The 20,942-nt window shown below is 40.5% G+C and overlaps 1 protein-coding gene across 2 annotated transcripts in view; it reads right to left on the bottom strand.

Annotated features, from left to right (window-relative positions):
• The window catches only part of SMPD3 (sphingomyelin phosphodiesterase 3), a 100,876-nt gene extending 81,074 nt beyond the window's left edge, over nt 1–19,802 (bottom strand). The window contains exon 1 of one of the 2 annotated variants that reach the window (XM_038147935.1): nt 19,522–19,802. The gene's annotated coding sequence lies outside the window, so the exon portion shown is untranslated. Of the gene's footprint in view, nt 1–6,396; nt 7,160–19,521 lie in introns of those variants that run through there. The other variant, XM_038147936.1, reaches the window with a different exon arrangement.
• Between the last annotated feature and the right edge of the window lie 1,140 nt (nt 19,803–20,942).

The raw sequence follows: 20,942 nt of genomic DNA, 5'->3' as shown, positions 1-20,942 counted from the left end.
AGGCTGGATTGCTGCTTCTACCAAAGTCTTAATGGAACATAGATTATTTTTCCAGTCAGATCATTCTGTAATAGTCATCCCCTGGAGATGTACTTTGCAAGAAGGAGGAACAACAACAAACAAGAACACCCGTGTGCAGCCAACCATTTGTTCCCGCTTTACTAAAAAGAAGTATTAAGAACAGCATTTTGCAACAGCCGAATCCGGAAAAACTTGGACTAACAGTAAAATATTTTCTTGGTCCAAAGAATCTATGCAGAGAATTCAGCTTGTAGATGCGCTTGTGAAATTTCCAAGAAGTGTCAAAATTTGTTTCAATCACATGTGGCAGTGGAATCTCAGCACTGTTGCATTTTCCTGATGACACATTCTGTGGGCAGAGCTTGGGATGGATGTGGCATGAAGATGGACAATTAAAACAGTGATCAATTTCCCCATGCAATACAGAAAAAAAAAGTCCATTCTTTTTAATTTAGTGATGATCTAATTTACTTCTGATTAACAACTCCTAACATACTTGGAGTTAGGATTTTTTTTTGTAAGAGTCCAGCAAATTACAGGGATCTTAATTCTCTTAAAATAAAACATAGTCAGGGAATTTACTCCCCATGGCTAAAGAGATATGTAGGGCCTAAAAAAATCAGAGATGATATAAAGAGAAAAACTAAGAAAAATTTTCAAAATCTAAGTGGCTTATTTGGGGCTTTAAAGTATAACTTTGTTCTTAAAAAAATCATTAGGTCAACAATGCTGGAGAAATATATTTCCTTACAAATTTTAATCTACTTACCTGTAGTACTCCTGTCTAGGAGATCAGTAGGAATTGCTCTCTGCTAATCACAGCTTATCCAAGTCACCCATTAGCAACTTAAGCTTTTGAAGTTATGAATAATATTTCTGTACAGTCTCAAAGAGTTAGTAGCAATTTTGGCCAAAAGAGTATTTAATATTTTATAAGGAACATAACACAAACAAAAATAAATATCACCTTCCATGTTTTGAATTACCAACAGCTACAAGGATTCATATGGTATTTTTCAAAGTAATAGAGAAAAAGACTGATGTTCAGAGCTCCATTAGAAACATTTATATGCAAAACACTGCTTTTTCCCATCATGAATTTCTTTTAAGATTCATTATTGCCCTGTAGCACATTTGTCTGAAAAGAGACTCTAGGGAGATGACACTTTCTTTGGTTAGCATTGTTGTAGCTGACAGAATGCATAAAAGGCAAAATGCTTTTTCTCCAGCTTTCAGCCTGAGCCCATCAAGTGCAGAAATTCTCAGCCTCTTTTCATCTTGAATTCTGGATTTTGAAGTTTACAGAATAATTGTAGGTTTCCAGCAGAATGATTTTGGCACACAGACCATTCGAACTCACAGAAATGCTGCTGGTGCCCTAAATACCATTGATAAAAAAGTCTTGATCTTTCCATTATAGATATGTCAGCCTGATTAGAAATCATTGCATATTCTTAGAATTAATGGACATTTCCTTATGAAGAAATGATCCCTGAAGGCACCACACACTTACCTTCCTATGAAAAAATAATTCATACCTGGAAACATTCTTTTCCTTCTCTCTTGAGGTGGTATTATAGGCCCTTGCTTGGATTTCTGGGCCCTGCTGTGATAAACACTTGTACAAAAAGCCAGTCTCTGTTCTGAAGAGTTTACAGAATATTTCATTTTCTTTTTAGACAACTGAACAGAATCACTGGAAAACACAAGTGAACATCACGATAAGCACTGTTTAAAGACTGTAAATTCTTTACAGGTATCACAGCAAATAAGAGTTTCAAAGGACTTCAAAGGAAGAAAGGGGACCCCAAAAATATTTAGAAACAGCTTCTTCTAAGCACAAGGAAAGGTCAAACAACAGAGTCTTGTTAGAAAGCTGGATAAGTAAACCACCAAGACTCTTTGCTTACCTGTACTTCAGAATAAAAACTAAAAGCAAGTGACACAATAGATAAGCCAGAGCAGACCACAGTTAATCAGCTGGTAAGGTCCCCTCACTCGTGTGCTGAAGAGGCAAGCAGGAGAACCACACAGTGTGGCTGACTCCAGAGCCAAGCCAGTGACCTCAGCAGCAGAGTTCTGCACTGATCTCAACTGCACAAAATGGGACTCAAAGTTCACAGAGGAGGAGGCTCTTCTTAGAGACTGGGAGAAGTCTGGAATTTGGAAAGCTTTTTTGGTGGTACTGTTTCTGGTTTTGCTCCAGTTAAATGCAAGATACACTGCTAAGTTTTTTAAGGCAAGAGCATTTAACATTACCCAAAAGTTCAGTACCTTTAAAAACCCAAGAATTTATTTCATTAACAGAGGCACTTCAAGCCACACCTATACTGTCTCTTCACCCCTGGGTCATCAGGTCTTATAAAAGCCCCATAAGTTGTGAAGTCACCCAGAATATAAAGGTCTATAAAGGTCAGGACAACATAAGTACCAGAAATATATTTCATCATTTCCTGGGACAGAAAAAACCCCAGAGCTGAACATGCAGTGTGATCTGGCCCAGACCTACGCATGACAGGCACCTGAGCTGGCATGAATTGAAGCCAGTGCAGCCATGTGGTGTGGCTGCGCTTATGGGGACACCACAGGGCACGGTGTGACTGCAGCAGCAGGGGAAAGCTCCCAGGCTCTGCAGGCTCTCCCACCTTGCTGCCAGTGTGAGTCACCATCCACAGCCAGCTCAGCAATTCTGCACTGCACTCCACTGCTCAGTTATGCACCAACAGCCAGCCATGCTCACCAGTAACTGCAGCCATCTGGTTCCCTTTTCCAGGCCCCCACTGAAAACATTTCTGACATCAGCACTGTCTCCATAGCACCTAAAAAACTTCAGTGATTTTTTCCAGAAAGCAAACCAGAGCAGAAAGCTGGACAAATTTAAATGCAAGATGACATTTCATAATTTAATAATATTCTAAATGGCAAGAAGTAACTAAACTGTGTGCAAGACCATTTTTCATCTGTTCACAGAACTTTTGACTTGGTCACTGTGAACCTTTACCAGAAAGGATTGGTTTGCACTTTTTCCTGCCTGCTATATATGTTTTCATGGTATTTTGTGCACTTGTCACTGGCACCTCATGCAGCCCTGCAGAGTTAACTAAACCAAGGAACTGATGCAACTAAAACTGTATAGCAGCATGGATTTTCATCATCTTGAAACTGAGCATGGGTCTGCATCCTCAAGGTACTACACAGCACCACAGCACACCACAATGCAGCTGGCTACTTTGATATCTTTATGTGATTGCGTGTAGATAAATCGGTAACAGGAAAAAAAGAGAATCTAAATGAAACTCACTATTACTTGCTGCTCTGCCAGTTGACAGCTTTACTATTTATATTCCACTGGATCACTTCCTGTCAGGAAGTGATGAACTTTCAGATACATCCTGTGAAAAGAATGTGCAGCTTTTGCCTCTGCTTTTATCAGTTTCCTTAGATTTCCCTTTTTGCTGTACCAGAAGCTGTTTTCCTCCTGCTCAGGTTTATTCCATTTTCTCTGGCCACCAGTCCTCTGTGGGTCTGTTCCTCCTTGAGAAAGAAAATAGGCATCCCTGCGAAGCAGTATTAAACTATTCAATACAATGTAACTTCCATGGACTCTGCCTCCTATTGACACTTAGTATCCTGCTGCTTCCTCTCAAGCCTTCAGTTCACTGCAGCATATTCAGAACAGTCTCAACAAAGTCATCCTACAGCAGGTATCTCAAGAACAGCTCATCTCTTTTCCCTTATCACCTGTATGTGAATGTTTCTGAATCTTACTGCTCTGAGAGGCACCAACTCAAATGTAGTCATTTGCAGTTTAGTTTCATTTGTTTATCAGAGGTCCACTCAGCTATTCTATAAATGCAACCCTAGCATGTAGACAGGTATCCCACACTTCCTACATGAAAATTACAGTATTATTGTTTGCTTATCCTGGGTTATTGAAGATCCTTATTTCAACTGTGCAAGCACAGCACAAAAGCATTACAGTGTGTACAAAAATAAAGATTTGTTTTGGTTTGCTTTGTCTTTTCCCCTTAAAAGGCCACAGAAAATTATAGGTTTGTTTCTTCAGCTGCAACAATTAATAATTCATTCTTCAGACAGTGATTAAGAGACCAAAGATAAGGCCAAAACATTGCAGAAATGGACACTAAATTAATTTCAAATAAAAGGAATTATTTGAAAACAGAAATAGAAATCTTCTGCAGTAATCTGCAATAGTAAGTGACATAACTAGCCAGAAAGACCACATAAATCAATATTATCACCCTGTAACAGCTCTGCCAGTAAAAAAAGATTGCCCATGGCTGATTTAAATAATTTTTTTTCCCAACACAAAACATTCATTTTGTTCATATTGTTACTATTTTAACATAGGACTCAACACTGCAAAATCAAATTCAGTAGGATTTACACCATTGATTACAGTGAGGGACAATCAAAATGTTCATGGCAGGCCCCAGGTCAGAAGGCAGCACAACTCTAGAAGCAGTGCTGTTATCTCAGAACACACAAAATTAATAACAACAGCTACAGCACATTTTAATTAAAGCACTTTCCTCTTGTGGCTCCCCAAACACATAGGACATTTTTGCACTCTTATAACTAGCATTTATAGCTTCCTTTCACAGCAGTTTTTACTTTAAATAAACACATCCAGAACAGAAGTAGCAAAACCATGCTTGTTTTCACTGTGAAATCCTAGAAAACTGTTTGGCAACACATACCAACTTACAACCCTGCCTTACTCATACTCTGTGCTCTGGGTGGCAGTTTTGGGGTACTGAACTGAGTGGGGGGTGCTGTACAGGTTTGTTTTTTTTCTTGGAAGTGTTATTACTGTCCTCACAGCATTCTAAGAATGTCACGCTTTGCTACAGAGACCAGATTTTCAACAAATCAGTTCAGTTAGGCACAAAATCAAAATGGACAAATCTTCACAAGAGCTCAGAACAGTCAGTGCTAACCTCTTTCAAAAATCTGCCCCAATTATAGATGCCAAGTACTTGAAAACCTGGCTCCAAGCTCTTAAAAATCAATTTTCATATGTTCAAAACCAACCCTGCAGTCACCAAAGGGAGTCCTGACAGTGCTTTTCTACCAGGGGAGGAACAAAGTAAGAGGCAACGTAGGACATACAGAGTACATCTACTGAAGAAGTCTATTTGTAATCACAAAGCTTACTACTATTACTACATTTACTGGCACCATCCACTTTTAGGTTTAGCCTCTTTTTTGTTTATATATTAGTCTTTCTGAGCCAGCACTGAGCACATCTTCCTTTTGCCAATTCCTCACTGATATCAGCCTGAGGCGTTGCTACAGACAGTAGGTAAGAGCCAGAACAATGAGCTGGCCTGAAGGAAAATGTAGCAATTCCTCACACCTTACTTTTCCTGTAACCAAATCAGGTTCAATGTCTGTAAATTATCCCAGTTTATACACCATGGGGGAAAAAAAAAAGACAAAACCAGAATATTCATCCAACTGTAAATTTATACAGGTGTGAAAGAGAATGTAACCATTTGCTATTTACGTGGGCTAGAATGGTATCACTTAGCTTTAACACATACCCCGGAATTCACTTCCTAAAGTGTTGTGCAAAATGAGATTGAATTACACATTTTAAAGCTTTCACAGCTTTGAACTTTACTAAAAAATATGAAATACCAAGGCCAAAAATTCTGCCTTCAGCACAATGCTTTGTTCCAAAGACACAAATAAAAGTTGTTCTGTTTCTGGAGTTTGTTTGAGGATATTAGAATTTAGCAGTATAGTAGTTGTTTATGTTTCTGTGTTCAAATGTAAAACTGAAATGACAGTTTTGTCCCCTTCATATAGTTGTTACACTAGAAAGTCACTTTCCATTAGTTCTCTGAACTGCCACATGGAAAAAGAACCATCAATTTTCTGCTGGGACCAGAGCTATAAGGAGAAGTCTCCATGCATCTGTTAAGAAACTCTTGCCTTTAAAATATAAGCATGAAGTGCTTGGCTTTTTACTTCTGCCTGCCACCTGCCCTGATAATTTAAACATGTTATTTTCCTAACAAAAACTATTTTTACTGTGGTCACAAATACAGACTTTTCAAAGAGGCAATGTTAATTCTAGCTTATCTAAACATAGATTATTCTTAAGAGAAAACAAAAACATATGGGATTAAATGTAAAACCCTTCTAATACCCTGGTGTATAATTACATTATTCATTAGCAAGTAACCTCAGGTGGGCATAATTTAATGTTTCCTTCCTGTCCCTTGAGCAAACACAACACAGAATAGCTAATCAATTTGATCCCAAGATCCTAAAGCCTCAATAAAACCTGATGGAGGCTTACAGAAGAGCCACCCCAGGCTAACCTTGAGGATTAAGAGTGCTTACCCAACTTACAGGTTCACTCACTTAAGAGGGAGGGGATGGCAGATCCATGTGCTTTCTGTGCTTCCATCATTTCTCAGTAATTTCAGAGGAGAGATATTGTCCTGCAACACTTACTTATCATTTGGTGCTGTTTTTTTCTAACTCCCTGTTTTGTGGGCTGGGCTGGTCCCTCGTGAGACTCCTTGAAAATGAGCCCGTCTACCCTGAGCCTCTCCCTTCAAGAGAAAGTGCAACCAGGCTTTGACTTCAGCTCGGTACAGCCTGGGTAAGGATCTGCACACTGACAGGAAAGAAATTATCTATTAAAACAATGCTTAATAATCTAGTCTATAACAATGCTTAATATATATTAACAACAAATTACTTAATAAAACATTTAATTACTTAATAAAGCTACAGCCATCGAAACACCTTATTGCTTCACACTGCCTAGCAGGGTTTATTTCCACAACGCCAACACTGAAGAAAGCAAACCAAGAGCTTTACAAGCAGCAGTCCCGCTCCGAGGAGATGACCCACGACATCCAGACACAGCAGCCGTGCCTCTCGCTAACCGGCCTCTCTCAGCTGCTGCTGTTCCTGCGCTTCTCCAGGCTTTTCCTTCATTCTCCCTCCTTCTGCAAGGCTACCGTGACACGCCCGAGCGGAGGAGCGGCCGGCGCGGGCTCCTGAGGCGCCTCGCCCGCCCTGAGGGAGCCGCTGTCAGCGCGCCCGCCCGCACGTGCCGCCGCGAGGGTCCTGCTTTCCCGCCGCGCGCTCTGATTGGCTGCCCGGCGGCGGGGGCGGGAGCACGGTGTGAGGGCGGGAGCACGGTGTGAGGGCGGGAGCACGGTGTGAGGGCGGGGACGCTCTGAGGCGGCGCCCTGAGGCGGCGCCCTGAGGCGGCCCTGAGGCGGCCCTGAGGCGGCGGTGGCGGCTCGGGGGGTTTGGTCACAGATTCTGCTGTCCCCGGGAGCCAGGTGCTCCGGTGAAGGGTGAAAGTGAAACGTCCGCCGGTGCTCTCCTCTGGATCAAGTATGGTCTCTATGTTATTCATCTCAATGTTTTATTTGTTCGAAGATAATTTTGGCCTCAGAATAAAGTGTCAGTGCCCTCTTGAGGAATAGCCTTTCTTTACCTTACCTGTATCTTACTAATGCTATGCAACAAACTTTCAACAACACAGTTCTTAAACCAAGGAAAAGGTGCCTTTGCAGATAATAATGAATAAACCCTACTACCTTTATTGATGCCTGACTTGAGTTCTTCATAATTATATTGGCTTTTTGCATTAATGTGTGATCTATAATGGAGCCTTCCCATACTGTTTATTTAATTAGTTTGCCTGGCCTCTGTATTAAAATCTTTCTGCATCTTGAAAAGTAATCTAATTTGCCAAATACCAGAAAGATAATCATATTCTGGATGAATTTTGGAATTATCTTTAATATTCTACTTGTCTATGCCATAGTCATTTTTCTACTACAGTAGTGGTAATAGGCTAATCAGTGCTTAGAGAATTTCTGGAGATCTGTCCTCAGCAATGAGCTGTTATTCTTGAACTGTACAGCTTAAACACTTATTATACAGCGCACGATTAATGAAAACAACGTGTACTTCAGTGTATGCCTGTGTGGTAATGCTAAATACAGAAACACCATCACAGAACTCAAAAGAAGGATGCACTTTTCCTCTTGTTTTCAATGACTGGCAGCAGTAATGGGCTGGAAAAGTAAAAAGGAAAAATAAAAGGAAAGGGCAACTTGGCTAACTGAAAGTTAACACAGAAACTTTTTTCAAATAAGGTGCTCAATTGGGGTAGTATTCTAAACCTCCTTTTTTGTAAGAATTATTTCTCCTCATGATGGTATCAAAATTTGAGATCAGTTTTCATGAGACCTCACAACACCTCCTTGTGCATGCAAAGCTGTTCAGTTCTCAAACTTCTTCTTCCTACAACCCCTAAACCCTGTGCATTGAATTCACTCAATTTTCAACAATATGTTATGGCCAGATTTTTCAAGGGTTCTATTTGTCAGTGTAAAGACAGGTGGATTGTAATAAAAAATATTTGAAAGTATGTGCAGACTTGACTGCAAATATTTAGTGGGTTTCAAGATGCAGGTGTTGGAGTTGACTGTTATGAATGTCTGGAATGTTACTGATAGTAAATCTGTACTTGTGAGAAATGCAAGCTTTGTGGAAACTATTTTATTCCTAGTAGACAGATTTAAACTGGGGAGGAGGGGTGAGGTGATGTCATAATCCTTTGCTTCTGACACTGGTTTTATATTGAATACCAGAGGTAGTCTTTGCAAATGAATGCTAGGTGATATAGTTATCTTTTAAATGCTTATGCCTATTGAGCATATCCTCACTTGTAAAATCTCTTTTTACTCACTTGTATAATTTCACATCTCTGAACTATTTGCTGCTGCTTTTTCAGGTAATGACCTTTTGATTCTTCCTTTGTCTATGTGCTTCTGTGCTGATGCAGAACTGTCAGCTTGGGGCCCTATACATTGCCTGCAGTACAGCACATCATCGACATTTTTATAGAAACTGTTGGAATTGTGTGATTCTGCTCACTTCACTTACGTGCTTGGCAGCAGTCCCTTCATGGGTGTAGCTGTTGTTTTTCCTCCCTACTGAATGTTCCAGCTCTTGCAGTGTCAGTTCCTTCACCAGCCATCTGTCTTGCTGGCTCACTCACTATCTTAACAGCTCTCCTTCTCAGACTAGATGTAAGTCCTAGAGAGTATGCCATCAGCTGTTAATTTTTTATTCAGAAGCTTTTAAAACAATTGTTGCTGCACGTGAATATCCTATATTTCAATCCTCTCGATCCCATCCTTGGCTCTTAATGGTTGCTTTCTTCTTCATCCTCCTTTTTACAGGTTCCTTTGCAAGTTGTTTGTCTATCACTTCACTTCTTTCCCTGAAAGTTTCAGAGTAATTTTGTTCAATTTGACAACTTGTCCCTGAATTCTGTCTGGGTGATTGCATGTCGGAATGCAAGGAAGGCCTTATCCAGTTCTGTTTGTTGTGGCACAGGAACTCTACAATCACTGCAAGAAGCATCTAAGTAGTTTCAGATATTACACGAGTCAGGTAATAGCTCCTGAGAAGTGTAAGATTGTTACCTTTTGTCAATAAGTTAGATAATAACTTCTCTGTGGTGGTATCAATGTTACAGATAGGATAGATTGTCTTCAGGGGCTGGCATATTGCTAAACAATCTAGCAATCTTTTTGATGAAAAGTTCTATTTGCTTGTAAGCCAGTCAGGTCTGGATGCAAAATTACTTTATGAAGCCCTGAGAGTACAGTATTCCTTATTATAGTAGCAGTTTGGTTTATTTTTGTACACTATACTTGCTTTATAATCTTCCAATAGCTGAGATTCAGTTAGATAGTGTTGAGAGCTTTATAAACAACTACACGGGTTTAGTGCAATTTTCAGTTGTAGGAATGAACCACACAGATAATAATTTCAATAGAGACATAGCAGCTTTTCTTCTTTTTAATATATATTAATAATCCTTTCTCAGACCTTCTGCTCCTTTCCTGGACTAACTCAAATATTGTTTATTACTAGTGCCAATTAGTCAGCCAAGCATCTGCAGCTGGCAGCTGTCCACAACGGAGAAGCCCCAGAAGATTAAAACTCCCAGTTGATTTGCATGTTAGATGTCATTGTTTGTAATCTTCTGGATTTCTTCCACAACTGATGTTTCTTAATGATAAAGAAATCTGAGTGTGCTTACACTCAGATTATTAGTAACTAATAATTACTGAGATGGATTTCATTTCCCCACTGTACTTATGACCTCCAGGATAAATTTAGACCTGTCATTTAATGCCTCTCATGAGGGGCTGTGCATCTGAGAAAGGTTTGCTTCCAAACAAAACATTGCCACTGAAAAAGGTCTTCTCATAGTGTGATGCTCTTATGCTGGTAGAAGTGTCTTCATCCTACATTCATCCCTTCTGGGCTGTATTAGGCTGTATTACTGCATTGGTAACAGAATTTATGCCAGTGTAATAAGTAATTCCAGCAGTACAGAAACGTTTTACTAAGCCACACTGTGGTTTTCTGCCATTGCTCAGGCCTTTTTTTCCTTTGTGCACAGAAAGTGAAAACATTTCAGACAGCAGCATAGACGACAGTGAGAGTAAATTAATTTCTTTTCTGTCTTTGTCCCAGGCAAATCAACTCCCTAACTCCAGAAAGTGACTTCCAGTAAGAAGGTGACAGCAGAGATTGTCTCCAAAACCCTATTAAGTGAGGTACTCAGGTGTGATCATGGTAAGTCATATGATTAAATATCACCAGCAGAGGCAAAGAAATTTGCAACTGTCCACAAATCTTCAACAGTGACCTGGTCACTACCATACTTTTTCTCTCATTATGTGAAGCTACAGATGTCTTATGCTAAGAAGAGCAAGTATCCAAATCCAAGGAAGCTACAGAGGAAACTGGTGAGCTACAACTTATCTTCCCTTCTTGTTACCAGGATATGCACTGTAGTCTGGGTTCAAGCCAAGCATTATGCCATGAACATTAAGGAATGTCGTTGTTGTTAGGTGAATACACCTCCTGTGATAATTTACTCTGCTTGAAATAACTTGTAAACTGGTTTCAGAAGAATAAAACTATTCACCAGAATGTGATTGGGAGGGTATTTTAAGAGCAAACAAAATCTACTTACATGCTGGGCTAGAAGGAGCTAGCTACTACTTAGCATGCTATTAACTAAAAGAAATCTCAATTAATTCCCTCTTAAAAAAAAAAAAAAAAAAAGTTAGGCCTCACAAGATTTCAAGATTTCATGCTTTAAATAATCTCAGTTACCAAAGAGAATTCCCAACACAGCAGCTGGAATGTCCACCAATATAGTTAAGGAAGTATGACGTGAATAAAAACTCAATTTTTATATTAGGCTAATAAAATCTCTCCATCATGGCTTTAGTTTTATCATAGTTTTTACATTGTGTTATAATTAAATAGAGTTACATTTTATCAAAACTATGTGAGCAAGTCACACCCAGTTGGCAAGAAATGCTCATTGCAACATCCTAAAGTAATAGGAATATCACTGTATAGAGTTCACTATTCTTTTTTATACTTTTTAAAACAGGCGTGCTGTTCCATTCACCTATAATGTGTTCAGTAAGAAGCTAAATTAAATGACTTTTCATATTCTGTAAAAACAGCTGTGGCACAGATCTAAAGACTCTATAGATAAGTTCTGAATGGAGAAATCTGGAGCCGGGCCTTGCAGTGTTGTCCGAAGCAGCTCTTCAGAGGCAGATTATGAAATCAGAGCTGTAATCTCTGCCTGACATAGAGTTAATATGAAGCCATTCCAGGACTGAAGTTGTTTACTGGTTCTTCCATCTGTCAGGATTTTCCTAGCTTCTATGGGAAGGAAATACATTCATTTGAAACTGAGATTGCATGGAGGAAAACTTTCTTTGTTGCTGTGTTATGGAGCCCTTTTGAAGAATTGTAGGTAGCTGCCAGACCACCAAGTGAAAGAGTGAATGGGCATAATGGATGTATTTATTCACAATAACTAAACAAACAAAAAATTCCTTTTGCTCCTCTTAGATGTGACATCTGAAACTTGTTTGTGCCAGAAGAAACAGTGTGAGAAGCAATAGTTAAAAGCCTGAAGTTATGAGGAGAATGAGAGACCTGAATGAGACCAACATCGGGGGATTTTTTTCTTTTGTTTTCTTTCAGGACTGGGCTTAGCTGACTGAAGTTTAATGTGTAAAATCTGCAAGGTTAATGTATAAGCTAGACCTTAAAGACCTTGCCATTGGGAAATAATGAAAACAAGCATTGTATAAGCTGGCTGAGATGAACATGACATATTTGCTGTAAATTACTTGTGAAGGCTGTCTGGGAAAGTCCAAAGAGTCAACATAAGAAAGAACACTTACTTTGTGCTGACCTAGTGGTCTGGTAGGGTAGGGTTCTCTATCTATACATCCATTCTTCTGTGTTCCATAGCCTTTTCTTGCAGGACTATTGCAATTAGGTATGTGCAGCAGCAGTGTGTGTGCTGTGCATCAGAGAAGCTTTCAACAAACGTGTCTATGTTCAATAAAGATTCAGCTGTGCCTGTACTTTTTCATCTTATGTCCATAGGCTACATTATGTCTTCCTTTGGAAGACATTAAGAGGAGGATATTGGGCCACAGCTGAGGTTCTATGAAATTATCAGGAAACTGGTTTTTAAAAAGTTGCAAATACCTACTTCTGTCACTCATGTTATTTGAAAGGTAATAGTTTAACAAGAAAGGTGAAATGGCAAGTGAATTGCCATTCAGGCCTTCTTGCAGTGAAAATCCTTTTATATCCAAGATATTCCCATTTGTTTCCAGCAACATACATTGGAATTAGGTTTGCCAGGCTGTGGCAGCCAACTTCCTGTGCTTAATTTCCATTGTACATTGTCCTTTCAAAGGAATGTTTATCGTATAGCTGATACCCTGGCAGTAAACAGAATAATTTACATAATTGCACCTTATCAGGACTAGATTCTTTCAGTAATTTTTCCAGCTTTGCTGTGGGAGTAAGAAAAGTTTCCTCTGGAAAACTAGAATCAATGAAGGGCTGGTTTTAGACTATGGAGTCATCTTTACTTGCTCTGTCTTGCCATGCTTGCAGAGTAACAACAGCTTAAAGCTCTACCATGAAAAAGGGGTGGTATGTGCACCCCCTGGGACTAGCAAGGATCCCCAGCTGCAGCCTGTGCCAGCACAGTCTGTATCCACCTGCCCAAGAATTCATATTGTCGGGGTCTCTTCTTCCCTCTCTTTCTCTCTCAAAGAGGCACTAAGGAATTCCAAGAGGGGTTTTATCCTTCTTTTCTCTCACTCATGGCAACAAGAGAACACCAACTGCTCTCTATCCTCTGACTAGATCTACTAGCACATATTAGTTCACAAGGAAATAATGAACTTAACAAGATTCTTATCTTTCTTCATTTTTTGCTGCCAGTTCCTTAGCTTGGATAAAAGACTCCTGTCCATGCAGGGTTTTCTAGACTCTCCCTCTTTTCTTTCTGCAGGTAGGGTCATCAATGGAGTTCAGCTTCGAGCTCAATGAAGGACTCCTAGAGGAAAAGCTATAAATCTTTGATCCCTCATCTGTATGGCAGTGCTGATTTCACAGAAGTAACTGTGTTGGAGTCAGGAACTGAGTATTTTTTTCTTCTAGTCTGTGATATTTGAAGTGTTTCAGGACACACTTATAATTCTGATGTATTTTCACTTGTCATTCCTCACTGAGACAGAATTTCTCATTGTTTTCAATGACAGACTGTTCTGCTTAGCAATATGGGAAGGATGGAGTAGCCTCTACAGAGTAGTTCTCTACAGAGAACTACAGCCCCTGAATAGATAGATGCTTACATTCCTCAGATATTATTTCTTCCCAGAAAGGGTTAAACTCTACTTTTTCTTCAGGCAGTAATTCCTTAGTACAGTAGGAAAACAAAGTTTCACAGTTTGCTGATCATGAATTTTCCTGCTAGCCTCTTTGCAATGCAGTTACCCAAAAGAAATCTATGGAATTTTACCCCTTTTTCTAACATGGCTGTACCAATGTTTGGAGTAAGTGAAAGGAATAAAATTACTGTTTAACTCTTCTTTTGGCAGGGAAAAGATTGAAGCAAGACATTCTGCTTGAAAGTGAAAAGCTTCTACTGTGCTTGAAGCACAGTATAGGTGGAAAAGAGCTAAAAAAGTCACCAAAACCCTGTGTTAAAGCAAAACTGTTAATCAATGTTAACTCATTTAGAAATAGTCAAGAGGGACAGATGGAATCCAGTTATTATCTCTCTTTTAGAAGCTTGTGTACTTTTGAATGGCAGATATGGCTTGTCACTTAAAAGGGTATTTTTGCTATTGTTAATACTGAAATAGATTGAGGAACAGTAGTTAACAGAAGTCTTAAGTAGCTCAGAGAAAATACTTGTCTTGCATTTATTATCTCAGCTTTCAGATTTAAGCAGCTATATGTGGTTAAACTTTGCAATTATGTAACAGTAATAGAATGCTGTTCAAGTTGATGCCGTTAGAAGACAAGGGAGTGGGGGTGGGGGTGTGATTGTACTAAACCCACGTTAAACTTTTTTCCTTAACTATACTCCTTGAGACAGCAATCAGCTACCCAGAACAGAACTCAGAATGTGCTCTCTGCAATTTGCTCTGAACTCATAGTGCATCTTGTGGGTTTTTTCCCCATAAGGCAGTGATACAAGTCTAAGCATTGACATAATTCATTTTAAAATCAGAATTTCTCAGCCTATGATTTTTAATTGTAACCTGTTCCCTGGTAAAATATTTCTAGAGTAAACATCCTCTTATTATATGAAGAATATGCATTTTTAATTATCTCAAAACCAAACTGAATTGTTAAATCTTGTTTTTATTCTGTAGTTGAGCTGTGTCATAGGTCACACACTACTTTTCAAAGTGCAAGTTTCAACAGATGCTGTGTGAATCATGTTAACAAAGGGCACCTTTAAAAATAATTTCCCATACTTTTAGGATGCCAGTTTTTCTGCTTTGTGTTAGTGATGCTGAAGTTTTAATGAACTTCCAAAGCAAAGATAGCAAACCATGTCACCAGAACAACTCTCTACTGCAAATGTAGCAAGGATAATCTTTTTATGCTGACACAAAAATAAGTGGACAGGCAGAGGATAAACTTCTTGTGAGTGGAATATTGGTTCTATAGAGATTAGTCTTCTTTTATAATTTATGAGACATCTTGGTTCCAAATTTAAATAAGTCTGGATAACCATCTTAAATGGAAACTAATGGAAATTCTGTTTGTTTCAGAAATTTTCAATAATTTGGACCTGTGTGTTTCATGTGGAATATCTCAGATGTCTGTATTTGCAAATTTTGTCAAGTTGCATTTTTTTGAGGACAAGTAGCAAGAGATCTAAAAAAACCCAAGTGTAATTTTTTGGTAGCAGACACAGCCTCAGACACATGGCAAAAAAAAGAAATCTGAAAAATAACAGAACAAATAGTTTCATGCAGTTCTTGAAAACAGGTGCTAGTCCAGGCCTATCACCTCTGCTCTGTAAAATAGCAGGTGAGTGAAGAATGCAAACTATCAAGTATTAGGCCAGAGAGAATAATCATCCCTGACAGAGAAGCAGGCATTCTGCCCAGGCACTTACTCCCACTGAGGAGACTGGGGTCAGCTCACACAGAGTGAGCTTTCTGTTCTTTAAATATGCTTGTTAAACCTCAAACTTGCAGCACAAGATTCAAGACTGAGAGATTTCTCAGTCTCCCTCACATTCACTGAAATTTTCTATAATCATGAAATTGCTTACTCCTGCTTTGACTCAAGAGGATGTTTGCTGGTCACCTCTTTAAGGTGTGACAGCATTCTGCCTCCTTTTAGAGTAAAAGCTGAGTGGCTGACAGTAGAGCCCTCAAAGGGCAGTATGTGCATGACCAAGTCAGGAATCACCAAAATCTGGTGACTTCCCAGTGGATAAGTACAACTGTATGTGCAGGGCTTGCCCTCTGTCCCATAGTTTTCCTCTTCTTGCCCCCATCCCAAGCACTAGAAACAAAGCTGATAGAACTTACACAAGGAAGAAAATCTTGCATTCCTAAATAATGTCTCCAAACTGCCCATTTCTCAGAAACTACTTGTTCAAGACAAAATAAAATGGAAGTGAATATTTCTGCAATTCTTGTCAGCACTGCGCTGTCAGCTCAAATTATGGATTGTCCCTTTTTACAACAATGTCACAATTCAATCATAGTCTAACATTTTCCCAGATTTTAGAGTGGCTTTGACTTATGAGACATAAAAGTACATGATTATAGCAATAATACCTGGAGTGCAGCTACCATTTTCTTCTGTTAGGTAGTGTTGTGGAGAACTTAAAACAAATGCTTAAATGTTATAATCAAATTCTTAGAAGCTATACCTTCAAAAATCACTGAAAACATTACTTGACACTTGAAGCAAGTCACTGGGATTGCTCCTTTTTAGTTAGCAGATCCTTTCTTCTAAAATTAAGCAGTACATAATTGCTTATTGCAGTGTGCATTTAAATGTCTTTTTTAAAGAGTAGACTTGGGAGTATCATATAACAATTTACAGGCATTTATGGGGATAAGTAAAATCTAGTTATGTTCAACACCAAGAATTGCTAGAATTCAAGTAGAATATTGGCACTACACAATACATAAAATTATTTTTTCTGTTTTTAGAATTGTAGAAAATACATTAGCCATCTCAGCCATACCTAGGGGACAATATTAAAAAGATGTTTTGGTAATTCAGAGTACTTTGATTATCCATACCATATAAAGGTATGTGTCCTGTCATTCTCCCTCATACAGAGAGCAGTTAAAAAGTCTCTGCTTTTCTGTAACACATGTTGATTATTAACTATAGCATTTTGTACAGATTGTCCTTATAAGAATTTTTTAATCCTCAAAAACCCCCTACCCTTAATGTGTTGCTGTATAGTGTCATCATAACAGTGGCTCTAACATTAAAATATATCCAGGTCAGGTTTCTGGGCAAGTCTTTTTGAAAAATAGACTTTTACTGAAGTGTAATGGAAACATTTCCATGACTTCAGCAGTCTCCTTTGGAAGTTAAACATTTCCACAAAGAAATTGCAACTTGAGATTTAATTTACTGTGCTGAAGGCATGATAACTGGACACAGAAAGTTGCAGTGGATCCTACATCAGTAAAATATTGATTGTTTATTGCCCAAGCGGGCATACAAGTAATTAGCAGAAATATTCTATTTGCAATAGCCTTTAGCATAAACAATGTTGGGAAACACAAGAGTCCTTTTTAATATGTTTTGGGAAGCCCAGATTGTTGGCTCTATTAAAAGCACACTGCACTGGCTTCATTAGGACAAAGCAGCTTTGTCTTTGTCCTAACTGACCAGGTAGAAATAAGAATGTGGCAGCAAGCACAGAGTCTCGGTTTATGAATTATGGCAATGTAGGGGTGTGGTCAGAGCATGCTGCTCAGCTTTTCTCATATTTTAGTGGCTTCTTGAGGGCTCTTGCAGGCAGCAGCAACTGCAAACATAGAGCTGAAATGTCTACAACGTCCTTCTGTTATAAAGCTTCTTATTCCTACCCAAAAATGAGAACCTATGTTAAGGTTTAACAGTGTCCTTTTAAATTAGAAGCAAACTGCTAAAGTAAGATATTCAGACTGGGTTAGGCAGAGTATGCTGTGGTTACCATCACTAAACAGAGCTGGATCTGTTAAGATCAAAATGGTTGACTTGTCACTCTATAGTAATTGTTCCCTGTGGAAAAAATTCAATAGCATCGCTTAAATCACACATAGTGATCACGTGCTCTGAGGCTTCGATGGTTCTTAGACTAAAAGGCAGAGGTAGGGAGGAGCTCTGTCAGGAAATCTAATTCTGCTGGTGTGAGGGGAAGCTTGCCTTGCACACAATCATGTGCACAAATTGATTTTTAATTTTACAGTAAAGCACTATTTTAATTATTAACTCAATTGATCCCTAAAAGGCTACTGTTAAAAGCCAGATGTTATGCCCCTGCATGTCCAAGGTGCACATTGGAAGGAGAGCTTTTGGATGCGAGATGACTGTCAGACTGCATTCAATCTATTCAACTTCTTTTTATTACAGTAAAGCAGAAAATCTGTTAATCTGCAGCCTCGATAAGACAAATTGAATGCACACTATCATAGAAATGAATTACATACCTGAACCCTAATAATTAGTAGAATAAAATAAAATTTTAAAAAGAAAGCCAAGTCAATGAAAATGAGAAGGACTATGTTTCTGTCCAGACTGGAGAATCTTTAATATTATAGGAATTTATGTGAGTCTCACGATTTTGCTTTTAACACTTACCTTGCTGCTGCCTGCAATTTTTTTTCTGGCTCTTTTCTTCTGACAATGATACAGTAACATGGGGAGAGGAGATACTTAATACACAAAGAAATTCTAGATACAGGGCAGAAGTAAGTTAAGGCAAAGTGCTAAGAGTATCCCAATTAGACTGCATTTGATTTTCTGAAGGAAGCAATTTTTTAATCTTAGTTTGGTTCTTCAGTTTCTTTTGAAAATCAGTACAAAAACTGTACAAGTTCCTGCTCTGACTCCGTGCAGTCTCCTGGGTTAAACTTTTCTCGCCATCTACACCTGAGAAAAGTGCTGAGTTTCTGTTTTGCCAGGCTTCCCCTTCCCCTGCCACTCTCAGAAGGATAAGTTACCAACAACACAAAAAGGGGGCATCCTATTCAATTTAGGGTGAAACAGTCTTTTGATAGCTCAGGAATACTCACTGATGCTGTGACAGAAGGTACTACACATACAAGCAGTGAAGAACACTTGCTGCTTGATTATGCATGGTTAATACGCTTGCTCAATTCCCTATTCATCAGCCAGCACTGAGAGGAAGCCTGAAGCATCAGGCATAACAGCACAATGCTTGGCTCTAAGTGACTTCATGTAGGATGCAACCTGCCATTTGGCCTTTAAAAAAGTGGAATTTTTTTCCTCTCTTTTTCTGACACCTTGTCACAGAAACACTGTGGCTGCTACTCTGACCTTCTGCTGCTTGTCCTAGCTCTTCAGTGGGGCTGGTAATCCACACGGAAAGAAGTAAGAAATCATTGCAGCACAAAATCTATACAAGCACTACAGTTAAGGAGGGTACTCAAGGAAACCATTTTGCAGTCTTTACTATAGCACTATCTTACCTGTATGACAAACACATCTTTGTGTTTCCATGGTTCCTGCTGAACCATGAGAGTAAGAAAGTGATTCCATGATTCCATTAATATACGTAGGGGTATTTTCCCCTACATCTAACTGAGTACAGATATTTGCAGTTAACCAGCCATCCCGCTCTTCGCTTCCCCACTCCCCGGAAACTAAAATAACGAAACTACTCAAAAGGCATCTGGACCGCACCGCTTTGTTCCCCGCGGTCCGCCTCGCGGAGCTCGCTCCCCGCACACAACTCGCGCCTCCGGCAGCCTCCGGCTCTCGGCTCGGCAAGAGCCCCCCGAGCCGGCAGCTCCGAGCGGAGGGCGGGCGGAGATGCAATGCGGATGGGCGGGGAGGGAAAATCTTTACCTGCCGCCTTCCCCCGCGGAGCCAGGGGCGCCTGGAGCTGCTGCATCCACGCCGGGGCGCGGCGGGCGGGCGGGCGGGCGCTCAGAACGCCTGGCGGAGGCGGCTGAGCGCCGGGGCCATGGCCGCGCCGGGGAGCGGCGAGAAGGGAACGCCGCCGGAGCCTCCGTAAGCCGCGGGGAGACTCAGCACCTGGGCGCTGAACAGCTCCACGGAGCGCCACGGGCGGGGCCGGCGCCGCGCTCCCGCCCCTGGGCGCGGGGGGGCCGCGCTCCGCCCGCCGCCCGCCGCGCTGCGGCCGCCCCGCCCCGCCCCGCTGCGCTCCGCGGGGCCCCGGCCCGGGCGGCGCCCGAGCGGAACGGGCGGCGGTGGCCACGCTTCCCAGCCGCCCCGCGGAGAGGAGGCGGCTTCGCTCCGGGGACAGCCGGGAGGTGTAGTCCTGGCGCTCGTGGAGCGCCGAGAGCGCCGGCTCGCTTGGGCGGTGCCGGGGGCCGCGCCACGGCTGACCCGGGCGGCCGCAGAGCCGCTGCCCGGGCGGGAGTCCCTCGGGAGAGCGCCTGGAGCCGCCGCCCCCCGAGCGGCGAGCTCCGCCCGCCCGGAGCCCGCGGGGCCGCGGCTGCCCCGCACCGGGGTGTTGGCACTGCGGCGCTGCGCTTTGTGTGCAGACTTCCCAAAATGTTTGAGTCTGCCCTTTTTTGGGCTTTTTTGATGGAAGCTGAAAAAGCTTTTTTTTTTAGAGTAATGCATAAAATCTGCTACTCTGCAGCCTATATGAGACAAATTGAATGTATGCTATCTTGGAAATAAATTACATATCTGAACCTTAAGCATTAGTTTAAAAAAATAAAAGAATAAAAGCCAAATTGCTGAATATAAGAAGTATAATATTTCTGTTTAGACTGGAGAACCTCTAATAACATCAGAACTGATGCAAGTCACATTAACTTGATTTTAAACTTGCCTTACTGCTCCCAGCTATTGTCTTTCTGGCTCTTCTTCTGGTTCAATATGGGGAGCATTTCCATAATGTTTGACTGTCCATTTTTGTCAGTTTTTTCGGAGGAGAAAAAGAAGTGATAGTATAGTTCTTACGGTCTTTGAGAGAGTCCTGAAAGTTGTACTGCCTCCCTTCCTCCCACCAAGATTCAGAAGATAGATGATACATATTGTATGTTGTATGATACATGTGTAGCTGTTCAGAGCAGCTAAACAGTGTCAGGACTGTGCCTCATCAAAAGCAAAACACGACAGAAAATGTAGCAAAAAAGCCTGAAATCCAATTGCAGACAGCTTTTAGAAAGCTGTCTTTGATATCTATGTTTATACAGGGCTTTTCATATAATTATGAAGCATTTTCTGAAGCAGGATGTGTTATTAGTTAACTACAAATGAAACGGTACACTATTTCCAAGCATTTTCTACTT

The sequence above is a fragment of the Motacilla alba genome, chromosome 11, assembly GCF_015832195.1.
Source record: "Motacilla alba alba isolate MOTALB_02 chromosome 11, Motacilla_alba_V1.0_pri, whole genome shotgun sequence".
Classification (NCBI taxonomy): domain Eukaryota; kingdom Metazoa; phylum Chordata; class Aves; order Passeriformes; family Motacillidae; genus Motacilla; species Motacilla alba.
Note: the sequence above shows the minus strand (reverse complement) of the source record. Positions and strands in the feature narration are given on the sequence as shown.